Source organism: Staurois parvus, unplaced genomic scaffold (genome assembly GCF_062004578.1).
Source record: "Staurois parvus isolate SC_StPar_1 unplaced genomic scaffold, SC_StPar_1.0 ptg000025l, whole genome shotgun sequence".
Classification (NCBI taxonomy): domain Eukaryota; kingdom Metazoa; phylum Chordata; class Amphibia; order Anura; family Ranidae; genus Staurois; species Staurois parvus.
The window spans coordinates 26,914,606-26,921,869 of NW_028317821.1; the positions used below are offsets into that span (position 1 = coordinate 26,914,606).

The following is a 7,264-nucleotide window of genomic DNA, read 5'->3' on the forward strand; positions in this document are numbered from 1 at the left end:
TTACTAAAGCTGGAGAGTCCAAAATCAGACTCCCTTCTGCATAGTAACCAATCAGCTTCCAGGTTTCATTGCAAAAGCTTCATTGAACAAGCTGAGGTTAGAAGGTGATTGGTTTCTAAGCAGAAGGGAGTCTGATTTTGGACTCTGCAGCTTTATTAAATAAACCCCATGCTGTCAGCATGCACGAGACCTGCTCTGTTGTCCACTGCTGTTGCATCCTGTAAGTGTTCCTTTTTGGGTGCCTTCCCGCCGGGCTGTAAGTTGAATTTTGACTTTAACAAAAGTTCTGTTCTCACTGCTGCCACACCACCTAACATACTGTACCTACAACTAAGATATCACTCTTGGGTGAAGCTACCCTTAACAAAATACTGTAGTGGCAGCTGTAAAAGTACTCCTGTAATGATACAACATATCTCAACCCCTGTTACTGTCACTTTCCACTCAGTTTAGTCTGTGGGTAAATGCGGTGAAAAATATACAGATTTGTGAACTAAAGGAATTCATATACTGAATACCATCAATACATGTATTAGACACATAAAATTATCAGAATGCAATATTTTAGGTGAGAGTGGTGCTTTATTCTAGGTCTATAGAAGTTAGCCTTTACCACAAAGAAGTTACCAGTACATCAAGCTGTCCTCCAATCTCAATTCTTCTGCACAAGGTCCCTTTCACTGATAAATGAATCCAGATACAATGAACATTCCTTTGATGCTACAGCTATTTGGTAAATTGTTTAGAGAAGTCAGCTTGTTAGTATTGTATGCAGAGTGACAGGATGAAAACCAGAAGTGTTTTATACAGAGAAATGAATACATCTTACAGGATGTAATGTACTTGTAAAAACTCTAAATAACCCAGAACAGAAGGAATACCTAACCAAGCTACAGTATATGTATATATACAGTTGCAAGAAAAAGTATGTGAACCCCTTGGGATTACGTGGAGTTTTGCATGAATTGGGCATAAAATGTGCTCTGAACGTCATCTAAGTCACAACAATAGAAGAACACAGTCTGCTGAACATAATACTACACAAACATTAGATGTTGCCATGGTTTAATTGCACATAACATGTAAACATTCACAGTGCAGGGAGGAAAAAGTATGTGAACCTTTGGACTTAATAACTGGTTGACCCTCCTTTGGCAGCAATAACCTCAACCAAACGTTTCCTGTAGTTGCAGATCAGACCTGCACAACGATCTGGAGTCATTTTGGACCACTCCTCTTCACAAAACTGTTTCAGTGTAGCAATATTCCTTGGATGTCTGGTGTGAATCGCTCTCTTAAGGTCATGCCACAGCATTTCAATCGGGTTGAGGTCAGGACTCTGACTGGGCCACTCCAGAAGGCGTATTCTGTGCTGTTGCAGCCATTGTTTTGTTGAATGACTTGTATGCTTTGGGTCATTGTCCTGTTGCATCACCCATCCTCTGCGGAGCTTCAGTTGGCAGACAGATGGTCGTACGTTTTCCTGCAAAATGTCTTGATAAACTCTGGAATTCATTTTCCCATCAATGACAACAATCTGTCCAGGCCCTGAGGCAGCAAAGCAGCCCCAAACCATGATGCTCCCTCCGCCATGTTTCACAGTGGGGATGAGGTTTTGATGTTGGTGTGCTGTGCCTTTTTTTCTCCACACATAGTGTTGTGTGTTCTTCCCAAACAACTCCATCTTGGTGTCATCTGTCCACAGTATATTTTGCCAGTAGTGCTGTGGAACATCCAGGTGCTCTTTTGCAAACTTCAAACGTGCTGCAATATTCTTTTTGGACAGCAATGGCTTCCTCCGTGGTGTCCTCCCATGTACTCCATTCTTATTTAATGTTTTCCTTATTGTAGATGTGTCAACAAAAATGTTAGCATGTGCCAGAGATTTCTGTAGGTCTTTAGCTGACACTCTGGGATTCTTCTTTACCTCATGCAGCATTCTGCGCTGTGCTCTTGCAGTCATTTTTACAGGACGACCACGCCTAGGGAGAGTAGCAACAGTGCTAAACTTTCTCCATTTGTAGACAGTCTGTCTTACCGTGGACACAGGAACATCAAGGCTCAAGGAGATACTTTTGTAACCCTTTCCAGCTTCATGCAAGTCAACAATTCTTGATCGTAGGTCTTCTGAGAGCTCTTTTCTGCGAGGCATGGTTCACATCAGACAGTGCTTCTTGAAACCAGTAAACCCAAAACAGGTGTGTGTTTTTTAAGGGCAGGACAGCTCTCAGCAACACATCCAATATCATCACACTGATTGGAGTCAAGGTTGGCTCACTCCTGGCTCCAATTAGCTCTGGGAGAGGTCATTAAGCTAGGGCCTCACATACTTTTTCCTCCCTGCACTGTGAATGTTTACATGTTATGTGCAATTAAACCATGGCAACATCTAATGTTTGTGTAGTATTATGTTCAGCAGACTGTGTTCTTCTATTGTTGTGACTTAGATGACGTTCAGAGCACATTTTATGCCCAATTCATGCAAAACTCCACGTAATCCCAAGGGGTTCACATACTTTTTCTTGCAACTGTATATATATATATATATACACAGTAAAAGCTCCAAGGAGCAGGGCCCTCCTTTCCCTCTTGTATTGAACTGTATTGTTGCTGTATTGTCTCCCGTTATATTGTAAAGCACTGAGCAAACTGTTGGCACTATATAAATCCTGTATAATAATAATATATAGATATATACCTCTTATATTGTAAGCTCCAAGGAGCAGGGCCCTCCTATCCCTCTTGTATTGAACTGTATTGTTGCTGTATTGTCTCCCTTTATATTGTAAAGTGCTGAGCAAACTGTTGGCGCTATATAAATCCTGTATAATAATAATATATAGATATATACCTCTTATATTGTAAGCTCCAAGGAGCAGGGCCCTCCTATCCCTCTTGTATTGAACTGTATTGTTGCTGTATTGTCTCCCTTTATATTGTAAAGCGCTGAGCAAACTGTTGGTGCTATATAAATCCTGTATAATAATAATATATAGATATATACCTCTTATATTGTAAGCTCCAAGGAGCAGGGCCCTCCTATCCCTCTTGTATTGAACTGTATTGTTGCTGTATTGTCTCCCGTTATATTGTAAAGTGCTGAGCAAACTGTTGGCACTATATAAATCCTGTATTATAATAATATATATATATAGTTATATATAGTGTAGTTGGTAATTGGTACTGCCCTGTGCAGACAAGAAAAGTGTTGTAAGGAAATGGTATACAGTAGTTTCCTCTTTCACCCAGTTTTCTTCATCTACATTATGGAAAGCCAATAGTACAGATTGACACAGTTAATGATTATTGGTTGGTGTTTGCACTCAGAGTTAAAAAAACTTACAATTCTTGCCACTCAGCAAGAACCGAGGGATTATGGAATGTGATGTAAAGGGGGCTTTTACATCCTTCTTGATAGCATAAACCACACAATGTGGTTCATACAATTGTATTTACTATAAAATTCCACAGACCTCTTCTCCCATAATTCTTTTATTTAAAGGCCGCATATACAGGTGAAACTGACAAAATTAGAATATTGTGCAAATGTTCATTTATTTCAGTAATGCAACTTAAAAGGTGAAACTAATATATGAGATAGACTCATTACATGCAAACCAAGATAGTTCAAGCCGTGATTTGTCATAATTGTGTTGAATATGGCTTACAGCTCATGAAAACCCCAAATCCACAATCTCAGAAAATTAGAATATTGTGAAAAGGTGCAATATTCTAGGCTCAAAGTGTCCCACTCTAATCAGCTAATAAGCCATAACACCTGTAAAGGGTTCCTGAGCCTTTAAATGGTCTCTCTGTCTGGTTCAGTAGGAATCACAATCATGGGAAAGACTGCTGACCTGACAGTTGTGCAGAAAACCATCATTGACACCCTCCAAAATTGAAGGAAAGCCTCAAAAGGTAATTGCAAAAGAAATTGGATGTTCCCAAAGTGCTGAATGAAAGCACATTAATAGAAAACCAGAGTTAGACTTACCGGTAACTCCTTTTCTACGAGTCTTCCAGGACAGCCATCTGAGACCTTGGGCTCCTCCCTCCGGATCAGGAAACACACCATCCCCCATGCCTTTAAAAGGCAGGCCTCTGGGCCTCACATCTAGTTATTAAAAGAGAACTAGCGGAAGCCACTGAAAGACACAAATATAGGTAAATACAATTTTTATGCAGTCAACCTTAACTCTCTCGGTTGTACATTAGAAGGGTGGGAATTACCGGCTGTCCTGGAAGACTCGTAGAAAAGGAGTTACCGGTAAGTCTAACTCTGGTTTTCTCCCTACGTCTTCCAGGACAGCCATCTGAGACGATAAACGAGAACTTACCCCCTTAGGGTGGGTCCACCGCCTGGAGGACCTTGCGTCCGAACGCCTGTTCCTTATCTGACAGGATATCCAAGCGATAATGCTTCACGAAGGTGGAAAACCTCGACCAAGTGGCTGCCTTACAGATTTCCTCCGGCGAAGCCCCGGCCCTCTCCGCCCAGGACGCTGCCAAGGATCTAGTTGAGTGGGCCTTAACAAAAGGAGGCGGAATCCCCAAGACCTTGTAAGATTCCCCAATAGCCAGCCTAATCCACCTGCCTATCATGGCTTTAGATGCTGCTAACCCCTTTCTCTGCCCTGAAAACAACACAAAAAGGGAATCCGATTTCCTAAATTCCCTGGACCTGTCTAAATAAATTATAAGACTCCTCTTTACATCCAGCAAACCTAGGCTTTCTTCCTCTTTACCTTCAGAGGAAGAACAAAAGGTCGGCAGAACAATATCCTGCAACCTGTGAAAAGAGGAGGATACTTTAGGAAGGAATCCCGGATCAGTCCTAAGCACCACCCTGTCCTTAAGAATGGTCAAGTAAGGCTCCCTAATTGAGAGTGCCTGTAGCTCACTCACCCTACGGGCCGATGTGATTGCTACCAAAAAAACTATCTTTAAGGTCAAAAACTTGAAAGCTGACTCCTCTAAAGGCTCAAAAGGTTCTCGAACCAAAGCCCTTAGGACCAGAGACAGATCCCAACTCGGACAACCTCCCACCTTAGCAGGCCTGCCCTGGAGAGAGATCTAAAAAAATCAACTACAAAGGGATTTTGTTGCAAAGAGCACTGCAAAAAATACTCAAAGCAGAAGCCTGTACTTTCAAGGTGCTGATCGAGAGTCCTCTATCTGCCCCCTCCTGAAAAAAGTCCAAAACCATCGGAATGTCCAGGGGCCCTGGTCGGTCCGAACACCACGAGGCAAATCTTTTCCAGACCTTAGAATATATGGCTCTGGTTACCGGCTTGCGACAGCCCACAAAAGTCTTTATTACCTGATCAGAGAACCCCCTGGCTCTGAGGATCTGTTCCTCAAGAACCAGGCCGTCAATCGTAACGTCCTGACTTGCGGATGCAAAAGCGGACCCTGCGCAATCAGATCTGCCCTTTCCGGCAAGGGATATGGGCAAGCTGATGCCAGCCTGTTCAGTAGGGAAAACCATGGCCTTCTCGGCCAAAAAGGAGCGATCAAGAGTAGATCCGACCTTTCCTCTAAAAATTTTTGCAGGACCGCCGGAATCAGCCTGATTGGAGGGAACGCATAGGCCAGCCTGAAATCCCAGGTGGTCGACAGAGCGTCTATCCCCAAGCTCTGCTCTCGCGAGTTTAGGGTAAAGAACTGGTCGACCTTCCTGTTCTCCCGTGACGCAAAAAGATCCACCTCCGGTTTCCCCCACCTGGACACCAACTCCTGAAACACCTCTTGGTTGAGTGACCAATCGTCGTGGGAGAGTGGCCGTCGGCTCAGGAAATCCGCAAGCGAATTCTGAGAACCCTTTAAGTGTACCGCCGAAATTGAACGCAGATTCTGTTCTGCCCAGGTCAGAATATCGCCCGCGATCCTCTGCAGCGAAGGACTCCTTGTCCCCCCCTGTCTGTTCACATAAGCTACCGTTGCCATGTTGTCTGAACGAACCTGTACATGAAGGCCCCTCAAGCCTACCTGAAAAACCTCCAAGGCTTTCCCGACCGCCAACAGCTCCCGCTGATTTGAGGGCTTTAAGGAGTCCTCCTGGGACCACCTCCCCTGGGCCGTTCTCCCTTGTAGATGAGCCCCCCAACCAAAACTGCTGGCGTCTGTGGTTACAATGAGTGGATCCGATGGCCTCCAATCCAGACCCCTGGTCAAGTTTCTCTCCATTCGCCACCACCACAGAGATCTCTTGACTCTGGACGGAAGCCGGACCTGCCGCTCCAGCTCTGAGACATTTCCGTCCCATTCCTTTAACAAGAAGTCCTGGAGCGGTCTCTTGTGAAATCTCGCCCATGGAACCGGAACCGGATGTCATAAGACCCACTGCCCCTGCGACCTCCCTCACCGAAACAGGCAGGTTGCACTGCAACCCTAACAACACCCGATTCATCTTCTCGAACTTTTCCCGTGGCAGAAAAATTTTTTCCTCTACAGAAGAGATCTCGTACCCTAGGTAAACCACCCTCTGTGCGGGTACCAGAGACGACTTTTCCCTGTTGATAAGCCAGCCCAGACCCTGCAGGAGATTCTGGACTACTGCAAGTCGTCCAGGTAAGGAACCACCAAGATTGATCTCAGCCTCAGGGGAACCAAAGCTTCTGCTAAAACCTTTGTAAAGATCCTGGGAGCTGATGCTAGACCGAAGGGCAAGGCCCGAAACTGCCAATGGAAGGTCTGCGACCCCATCCTTATGGCCAACCTCAGGAACTTCTGACTTGCCTGGTGGATGGGAATGTGAAAATAAGCATCTCTCAAGTCCACTGTGGCCATGAAACACCCCCGGAACAGGATATTCTTTACCGAATATATTGATTCCATTCTGAAGCGTTTGTATGTTAGGGCCTGATTTAGGGAGCGTAGATTCAGGATTAACCTGAATTTTCCTGAAGGCTTTCCCACCACAAAGAAGTGTGAGTAGCACCCTGAACCCCGCTCGTTCTGAGGCACCTGCACCAGAACTCTCTGGTCCACCAATTCCCCTATAAGACCGCATAACGCCTGAGACTTCCTGCGGTCCCTGGGAAGATCTGTAACCAAGAACCTGTTTGGAGGGCAGTCCCCAAACTCTATCCTGTAGCCTCCCTGAATCAGGCTCCAAATGAAGGGGCTCGGGGATATAGAAGCCCACTGAGGGAGAAAGGACCCCAACCTTCCCCCTACCGGGCCATCCAAGTCATTGGGGCTTGGAGGATCCCTGAGGAGGATTGAATAATATCCCTCCCCGGCCTCTGTTTTTATGCCCTGT

General features: G+C 44.9%; 1 pseudogene; it reads right to left on the reverse strand.

The window, feature by feature from the left end:
- Window positions 1-4,341: 4,341 nt before the first annotated feature.
- LOC149472003 (uncharacterized) lies at window positions 4,342-6,837 on the reverse strand (annotated as a pseudogene).
- Between the last annotated feature and the right edge of the window lie 427 nt (window positions 6,838-7,264).